Genomic DNA, 10361 nt, shown 5'->3' with positions numbered 1-10361 from the left:
TTTGCTGTTGTCGTATATTGGATGTTAGAAAAGTGTAGAATTTGCCTTCTGACATGGGTTTACTTCTTTGTTTTTACTTTTCATGATATTACAAACTGAGCAGGAGCTACTCAGGTTTCTCTTCTTCTCTCTTAAAATCATATTCATAAAATATAATATGAGTATAACCTTTCTGCATCATTTTTATCCTGTTCAGTTTGCTGTCCTTGTTCAGAGACTGGCTTTTATTTGGTAAATTCTAACGTTTAGGTTAAAAAAAGTACTATTATTTGGTTTTAAGGAATGTTTTTATGTCTCTGAGGTCCTACGAGTCGTAGGGAGTTAGGGGAAATAAAAAATGTACACAAAACAAAAGCTGAGGACTCAGAAGGGTAAGGCAGTAAATGAATTGCCACCAAAGGTGTTTTATTGTGGCTTACCAAAGTTTTTCCTCATAAAGACTGCTGTTTTTGTTTTATTAAACCTTTTATATATTTTCTTTAATTGAGCCTTTACTTCTAATTCTTTTAGTTCTCACAGTGACTTGCCATATTACTGCAGAACCCCTGACTTCAGTGACTCGTAACATAACTTTAGTGTTTTTTACCTCAGCAGCTTGCTGTAAATGTATTAAAAATGTTTACTTTTCAGATAAATATCACTCTGTGGCTGTAGATTAAAGTGTTAAACCAGCAAACAAACTATTAGAGCCCACTGATTGTCTTAATACCATCATTTATTCTCTTATAAGTGGTGTTTTCTTATTGTGTTGTATATATAAATATTTATTTCCATGTTATTTTTGGTTAAAGTTTCAGAAAACTGCTGCAGAGGAAGCAAAGAGCAGCAGACTGCAGACCCCTGGGTTTGATAGACAATTAAGCAACCATATTGTATTGTTGATATTTCACCACAAGAGGGCGCACCTCACCTTGTGTATCTGGTTTAACCTACAGAATATCACCAGATGTTGGACTTCTTTGTCTTCTTTGTCTGGTCTTTGTTGCAGTCCCTAACACACAGTCAGCCTACAGCAGCCTATAGGTTTTATTTCAAAAGATTAAATCTATTATTATTATTATTATTATATGATAACTGCTATTATTCGCTCAGCTTTTTGTTTTAATGTTTATAGTTTTTCTGAAAGACCCAGCCAGGATAGTCTCAGCACCAAATCAGATAATGCTCAGTATTTAAAGTCAAACTGTTTCAGGCTGTGCAGTTCAAATCAATAACAATACCAAGTTAAAATACCCAAATCCTGACATCTCAGTGAAAATGTCCATTTTGTCAAGTTTTGTTTTAACCACAGTGATTTGCAGGATGCATTGTGGTCAGTTTCTTTTGCTCTGATTGTTTTAGAGCTGACTGGCCCTGCTGTGGTCACTGTGAGCTACGCTGTGCTGCGTCGATCAACAGCGAGCAGCATTATGTCACATTATAATCACCAAATTAAACGACAGAGGTCGCAGTAAAGCTGTGCTAAACATCTATCAGCTGTCAGCATGCTGTGTTTCACAGGTTCAGATCTTCAGCCCTTGACTCTAAAATCATTGTATTACATTTCTCCCATATTCAGTCTGTTGCATAATTCAGCTTATCAAGAGATATCTCTACTAAAATGTGACTCAAATGGCTCTGACCTGTGTTAATGTCAAAGCAATAACATACAGATGTCTGAATGCTTTGCAGCAGACCTGCTCTGTCCCACTGATCTGACTATTTGGCTACATGTGTATCTGCATGCAAATCTGAAACTGCAAACACGTTTTGGGGTGAAGACGTGAATGGTCTCAGTCAGAGCCGGCCACCTGCAACTGGATCACCCGTGTCTGAACAGAGACATCATGGCCATCAGTGGCATTGCATTTTTAAACACCTCTGCATCGGCTTTCCATGGATCACGTGACGACTCCATCCATCTTTTCCATCGGAGTCAGCTGCAGCAGCTTTTTGGTCCTCTTGGATTTGCTTCGTCCCTCAGGTCGTTGCTTGGTAACGTCAGAAGTTGATGGATACTTCAGAGAGGCCAACTGCTGTCTGCTCTGATTGAGCACTACAAAAAGGATGTCATTGGACACAACACTGCTGCAAGCTTTCAAGGCTAAAGCGGGTTATAATTTTTTAATTTGTTCCAAGGGAAAATCCTGATTTTCTTCTGTCTCACTGATATGTTTCTTGCTTTCTAGCATGGGTCACCCTATGGATCATGTTACTTTCTGAGTCTTAGATTTAACCCCTGCTAACAGCATTTTAAATCATCTGTTCGTTATGACATAAGAGGTTTCACGTTTTGTCTTGTAGGATTTCCTGGGAGCTTAAAGTTTGATATTACCCGTGCCAGTCGAGTCAAGGCATCCACACCCATCAGCAGCCTGTTCGAACAGGTCAAACGACAGGAAAAAAATATTAAAAATCAGGTGAATGTTTTCAATAAAACACCTGGTGTAATGGGAGCTCGGTGCCTCTCCTTGTCAGAGACATGCACCTCCGCAGCGTCACATCTGAGCCAGTAAATTGCTTGTTATTCAAATCCACTTGGCTCTCTGTAATCCATCTCACTTAGGATGGATGTCACAGCTCATCCCCCTCCATACCTCAGGCTCTCGTTTTAAAGCATCCAGGGGTTGTGTGCTTCAGCTGACACTTCTAAGTTTCACAGCTCTGACACCTGTCATTTTTAATGTGTCTCAGGTGGAGGAAAATTACCCTCAAGATGTGTTTGCTTACACTTGATGTATTTAATTGTTTTTTGATGCTACCCTGAGCTCCAGCTACAGAATGTAAAAGACTTTTAAAATGACTGATATTTGAATAAGAGGCTGAATGTTTAGTGGCACATCCCTGCGTTGCTGATCATGGTTCGCCAGGTGCTTCATGTTGCAGGTGCATCTGAGAAACACATTTAAATCAAATGTTTCCCTGGCAACAGCTGAATGTTATATTTATTGCATGTAGTTTGATGCAGCAGTGTTTCATCATGAGATGACCTGACCTACGAACCTCAGATGTGTTTGGCAGCTTCTACACAACCTTCTTCTCAGTTTGTCGGAGTTTGTGATCGCAAACTTTCTCTTCAAATGCTCGTTATTGCTCCTCCGTCGCCTTCAGCAGCAGGCATTAAAGTTTTTGCCCGTTTGCGTGTTCATTTCTCTGTACTGTTAGCAAAACATCTCATAAATCTCTGAAAGTAATCACTGAATGAACTGGATCTACCTCTGGAGATGTCCGCCACAGCAAAGTGATCTAAGCAAACACAAAAACAGCTAAAACTCAGTCAGTTCTGCATATACTGAGCTAAAAATTGGTGTGGTAGTAGCTAAAACTTACCCACAACTTATACTCTGAGCACAATCTGATCACACAAGATTTGTTTGTAAAACTCTGCCTGTCTGTGAAAAAAATATTTTTTGAGCCACCGGATGGATTTCTATGAAATCCTCAGAAATGAATGAATGGATGCACATCTACAACTGTTTCATTTTTGGAGCTAGTCCATATCAATATGGCCAATAGCCAGTTGACCTTAGAAAACAGAAATATGGCTGTAGTTCTGTCAGATTTACATATATTGAGCTAAATTTGGTGTGGTAGTAGCTGACAGTAATTCATAACATAAACAGATCACACTAAATACTGCATGAGACTGCATAATGTTGTTTTTTAGGTTATTTTCCAGCATAAGATGTTTACCCAGAACTCTAGTATGAAAGGCAGTGGGCAATATGGGTTCCCCCAACTCGGTGCTGTACTTGGAGAACATGCAAGAAACACAAAAGTTTCAGTGTGAAGTGGGATTTTTGTTTGCTTTTCTCTGCAGCCTCAGGTAAAACAGCCGTGGCATCTCAGGGATTTTGTTTAGTTTAAAGACAAGGCAATGATTTTGGAGGTCTGGGAGCAATTTCTCCGCTTCATTTCTCCTCACACCCTCTGAGCCACTTCGTGATTAATTTACCATGAAAAGAGGAAAGAAAAGAAGAGTGAAACTCTTCACTCATGCCTGATCAATACCCTCTTAATTTGAAGCCTTGATGTTGAGATCCGACTCTTGTGTCACTCACAAACTGCTTTTTATCCCCTCCTCCTCCTCCTCCAAGTTTTCCTCCTGTTTGGTGCTGCAGGTTGTGGGAGGAGAACCAGAGAAAACACAGCATTAACAAGTGAAATTAAAAAGCCATTCACTCTCTTCAGTCATCCTCCGTTTGGAGCTCGGCCAAAGAAGAAGCAGCTGTTGGTCTGGCAGAGGAAGAGAGGCACGCAGACTGAGGAAATAAAATAAGAACAACAAATAAAAAGGATTACCGTCTTTTTATTGTTAATAAAAAGGCATTTATCAAAAGAAACTTTTTTTTTAAATCTCCAAACCACTGCATGTAGCTTATGTAATCGAGTGGTTTTTGATGCTTTATTTATTTTGTTTTATATTTGTTTTTTTGTTTTTGCTCTTTGCTTTTAAATACTCCTGCACTTTATATTTTCACAGGTACCTTACAGTAAATAAATTAAAGGCATCCATATCGCCTGCTACCTTTTAAGCCAGATTATCACACTAAGATCATCCTATGTTGTAGCTGTTTTTGTCAAATGTTGAAATCTACGTTTCTACATTTTAAATATTGTACAGTCTTATGCAGTGCTTTGATATCTCACATAATCTGCTATCCCTTACAGCAATGATTCCCAAAGTTGGGGTCGGGACCCCGATGTGGGTCACCCAACACCAGGTAGGGGTCCTTAGATCATCTCCAGATATCAACCTACGATTAAAAATTTAGTTTTTATGATATATTTGCGCCATAATTGTTACAGAGAATTTAAATACAAGTCATAAATTGATTTTAAAAATAGCATAATGGATGTTAGGACTGTTTGTTTTGTCATTATGCTCTTATTTAATAGGCTCATTACCATTTTTGGATATTTAAACAGCCAACAGATGGGGTCACACACCTTTGTCACTGTTAATTTATGGGTCGAAAGCTGAAAAGTTTGGGAACCACTGCCTTAGAGTACGTCTTGTGGCTCTCAGCTACTACAACACAAACATTTAGCTTAATATCTATAAAAATATTATCTTTTAGTCGGCTGATGACAGTTAGCTGTGATGGCCATCTTGAACCAGTCACTACTTTCCGAGAGTTCATCAAAATCCATCCAGTGGTTTATGAGATATTTGCTAACAGGCGAACAAAGTTGACTCCAACAGTTAATGCAGAGGTTTTCAGAAAAAGTGTTGCTCCAGACTTTGTCTTGAGGGTGATGCTCAGCAACTACCATACTAGATTTTATCTCATCGTCTGTGAAACTGCAAACACAAAAATGGCTACAACTTATCCAAATATCAAATTAGAAATATTTATGCATTTTTAACTTTTTTACTTTGTGGTTGTTTCACTTTATTTCTCCTTCTAGATGAAACGTTGTGAGCGTTTTCTAATCGACGTGTTTAATTCACTCCTACATTTGAATCATCACTGAGAAGAGGAAACACTGGATTACTATTTGTTCAGAGTAAAAACATCCGGGTCAGTTTGTTTCATATGTTTATAAAAAAAAAAAATGATGCAACTCACCCACAGAGTCTGTGAACCACATGAGAGCTGTTTCATGACATGGGAGGGACATTCCAGTGATGCTCAATCAATAGGATTTATTGATGTGACAAACAACAAAAGCAGCTGGAGGAATTCACAAACACAAAACTATTCAAATCCTGAAAAGTTGATTGGACAACGATCAGACAAGCCAAACCTGGGAACATGCTTGAAAGCTTTCCACGAGTTTCTAAAAGAGAGAGGAATTATTCACATGGATGAACTGATTTCAACCCCATCATGGAGCCTTTCACTTGGTGGAGACAAAACTAAAAGCAGAATGACTCATAAACACTCTGAAAGACTGCAGCAGCGAAGAGCAACGAAAGCACCAAAAAAAGGAGAAACCATTTTTACGGCAATCCCCGTAGGTTCCAAATGTCAGGGATCAGAAAGACTGTTGACATGTTATTGAACTCTTTTTTTTTTTAATATATATTTTATGATTTTCTTTCTCATATTTCCATGTCATATTTAAGTCCCCTCAAAAACTTTGGCAATAACTGTTGAAGTCAACCCTCGCAAAGTATCTCATGAACCACTGGATGGATTTTGCTGAAACTCTCTGAAAGTTCAACACCTGCAGCTTATTGTCTTTCGGAGTCAACTTGATTTAAGATTGCTGCCCTTCCCTTCCTAATACCAAAATGGCCTCTCTGCCATGTTGAGTCCAAAAAAATTCACCAACAGGAGGAGAAAGTACTTCATAGAAGCCACCGCTGACAAAAGCAGAAGCCAAAGTTTTAGACGTCAAATAGTCTGAAAGTCCTCATGCTGCTGGGATCCAGTTAGGGACACAAAATTATCAGCTTTTAAATCAAGGATCACCAACAAAATTTGCTCAGAGGCCAGAGATGTTTTGATCAGACTCTGCAGGAGGCCGGGCTTTAATGCAGAAACTCAATAAATTAATCAGTTAATTAGTAATAATAATAATAATAATAATAATAATAATAATAATAATAATAATGTTTGCAAAGATCCAGCCTGATGTTAAGAAGTTTATATCTGAGAAATGTTGTCATTTCTTCCATTGATCAGTCAAGTATTTCAGCATTTGCTATCAATCAGCTCAAATTATATTTTATTTGATGCACAGAAGCAGAGAAGTGGTGAGTTGTTTTGTTCAATAGACTTTTGAAAACTGCATTTTTTAAATTATATGTTTTGACACTTTTACTTATTTAAACTCATTTTATCTTGTCAAACACAGATGGTATTTACAATCCTCTTATCGTCATGTTAACTAAATTAATTTTTAAATGAAAAGTTTTGATTATTTTGTTTGAGTCACTTGTGCAGGAATCTTAAAAGAAGAGAAAGAAAATATGAGAAAATTTGAAAAGAAATCAAGAGTTAAAAAATATTATGAATTAGGAACATTTGAAACAAATTAATTAAAAAATGTTGGCAGAGTTATGAGTTTATGTTTGACATCATTGATGCACAAATTCAAACAGCAGAATCAGCATTACTGAAGCACAGAATTACATTTTTTCTTCATCTAATTACCTTTTAATGAAGAACTAGAACCTAAATAACCTCAGCTGAGATGGGTCGAGGTTCTGCATCAGATTGTGTACCGTTTATTATAAATAAGCTGTTCGACTGATAAAGGCTCAGGAGGATCTACTTTAACCCTCACAGTAAACTGGTAAATTAAAACATTCCAAATTTGATTAAATTGGATTTTATTATTATTATTTCTGAAGTTTTGGGATGAATTTCAAATATGTAAACTGGGGCTGCACAATGTATCAAAACATGTCATTTTGATATCATCCATCCATTTTCTGTACCTGTTTCTCCTCTCCAGGTCGCGGGGAGCTGGTGCCTATCTTCGGCCATCACTGTTCGAGAGTCGGGGGACACCTGGACAGGTCTCCAGTCCATCACGGAGACACACACAAGACAAACAACCATTCACTTTCATCTAGGAACAATTTTAGAGTCACCAATTAACTCAGGGGTGTCAAACTCCAGGCCTCGGGGCTCCGCTGTCCTGGAAGTTTTAGGTTTTTCTGCTCCAACACACCTGATTCAAATGGTTTAATCACCTCGTTGCCAAATCATCAAGTTCTCCAGGAGCACGGCAACAAGTCATCCATTTAAACCAAGTGTTTTAAAGCAAGAACACGTCTAAAACATGCAGGAGAGCGGCCCCAGAGGAAGAGAGTTTGAATTAACCTAACATGCATGTTTCTGGTCTATGGAAGGAAACTGAAGTAAACCCACATGAGCAAAGGGAGAACATGCAAACTCCATCCAGAGAGGCCCCAGGTCAGGAAGCGAACCTGCAACCTTCTCGCTTCGAGGCAACAGCTCTAACCACCGTTTCAGTATCAGTGAGAGCAATATCAATATCACAGAGGGCTGTTTGGATTGCAGTAAATCAGAGGCTTTTATATTTCACCTACAGTGCATTCATCTCCTGCATGTTAATAATATATCTGGTCAATCAAAAAGACTAACTGGCCTTGATGTCTACAAGGGTTGTGCCTCTCTGGTCTGTAGCCGATACATGACGTATCTCGATACAGCGCCAACAGTCTGATTCATTAAAGATACATGGACAGCAAAAACCTATACAATGAGATATGATCCAGCCCTTAATTATGATGCAGTTCAGCCTTTAATCACAATATGATGCGATTTAATCCATGTTTAGTTCAACACATGGTCCTATTGAGCTGCCATTTGATGACTGCAGCTTTTTATGCTTTGAAATGGTCACAGTTTTATTCATTTGCACCTGCTGCATCTTATACCAAGACAAATAAGAGTCGGTGGTGTTGCTGTTGCATAACTGTGGAATGCTGAGAGCTCTTGGCTGAAATTGCCTCCGCTGTGTCATCGTGCAGCATGTGGCATCGCTCCTTCCACTCGTTGTCTCTCCTGTCGAGTCAATTTGACGATCTCTGCAGCCAGTGGGGTCAACTGACAAACCCTTCACAGCTGCACCAACACACCCAGAGAGGAGCCATTTCACTCCACTCTAACATAGATTTTCAGTCAGAATGATTTTTATGGCCACCAAAAAAAAAAATCCCAGTGTGTCACCTCACTTTAGAGAGGGGATCAAATTCCCTAATCTTTGTTCAAATCAAAGGCTGCTCACTTCAAAGTGCCCAGATCAGCAGAGATACACAAAAAGTGCCAACACCAAGAAAGACAAGAAGAAGAAGAAGAAGAAGAAGAAGAAAAAGCTCCCACTTCTCTGTCCAAACTCATTTTAACTCCAGTCTTTCTTCTCTTTCCTCGTCGCCTTTCCACTCAGGCTGTGGCGTTGTGCTTCAGTTTGAGTGTGTGTGTGCGTGCTGTGATGGACAAAAAAAAACTGGGAAGGCCTAGAGGAGGGGTGATGTGTGCAGGCAGGTTGGTGGTAGGGGTGCGGGGGGCGGGTGGTGCAGTTATCTCCTCTGACCAGATGAGAACATGTTTTCGCCTGCAGGATGCTGCTCCTTCTCACGCCAAGGACAGCAGCCATGTGGCGGGGAGGATTATCGCCACACTGTTTTCAGTCCGGCTCTTTGGTTGTGTGGTTCTGTTGGCCATTTTTCAGGTATGTAATTAGCATCCTTAAGTGGCCTAATTAGGGCTTGCACTGTTTGGACAGATTTCAGTAGCTACTCCCTTTTATGTACAAATGCTAAATCAATATAGGAGCTGAGACTCTGGAGAAACAGAAAAATTGCCATCAGTAACGTTATTTTCTGTCCTGCAGACACTGTAGGGCTTTTACCACTCGTTTATTATCACCTGCCTCTGAAGGCAAAAGGTGATAATGTTTTTGTGTTTGTGTCTTTCTTTGTCTATGGTGTTAGCAAAATATCTCATGAACCAGTGGACAGAGTTTAATGAAACTCTCAGAAAGTAATTATTGTACTCAGCTGATTTTATAGTTATTGAGCTAAAACTAGGTGCAACTGTTGGAATGAACTCTGTTAGCAAAATATCTCTTGAACCACCAATTTAATTTGAATGAAAGCTGAACCCAACTGAATTCAAAATGGCCACTGACCTTAGAAAGCACAAAGCACAAAGTTTGTCAACATGTGCATGAAAGGCAGCGGGTGATATGCATTCCTTCAGGGAATGCTAAGCCTGTAATTATTTTTAGTTTCTGTCCAGCAGAGACAATCGTTTTGCAGCATTGTGGGGCTCTTGCCATTCATTTATTTCTTAAAAGCAAAAGGTAACAGGTTCACTTCCCAAGGTGCACACTCCTACACCTGCATGATGATAATTTCTTTGCTCTAAACAACATAAGGTACCATTATCTCTCCTAACCAGGGATGGGATTAAACATGTACTTATTTTCATGAATTTCCACCTAGAAATAATAATAATAATAAGGACACACAAATGAGGAAGAAATAGAGACAAAAGGTGAGTTTTAGTAATTTATGGAAAGCTACAGCTGCTTTCACATTCATGGCTTTGGTGCCTAATCACCAAACATTAGGCGTACACACATGGACACACACACACACACACCTTTGGAGGCTGAGGAAGGCAGAAACAGGTAGGGGAAGTAATAACACCCCTCTGGGAAATAAAGATAGGCTAAGGGTGCAGAAGAAGGGAGATGAGGCTTCAGTGAAGACAGGCAGCAGAGCAACAACTCAATCCCAGTGCTGTTTACTCTTGCTCGTTTCCAGGGCAATGAAGGAGGCGCTGCCTTCATGTGGGGGGGGGTACCACTTAGAGGGGAAATTTTTTAGGCTTTGAGGATATGTAAGGAAGGATAATGGCCCATTACTGGGAGTCGATTTCCCAGTATGTATT

The sequence above is a fragment of the Kryptolebias marmoratus genome, linkage group LG12 (genome assembly GCF_001649575.2).
Source record: "Kryptolebias marmoratus isolate JLee-2015 linkage group LG12, ASM164957v2, whole genome shotgun sequence".
Lineage (NCBI taxonomy): Eukaryota > Metazoa > Chordata > Actinopteri > Cyprinodontiformes > Rivulidae > Kryptolebias > Kryptolebias marmoratus.
The sequence above is the reverse complement of the archived record's forward strand: the minus strand, read 5'-3'. Positions refer to the sequence as shown.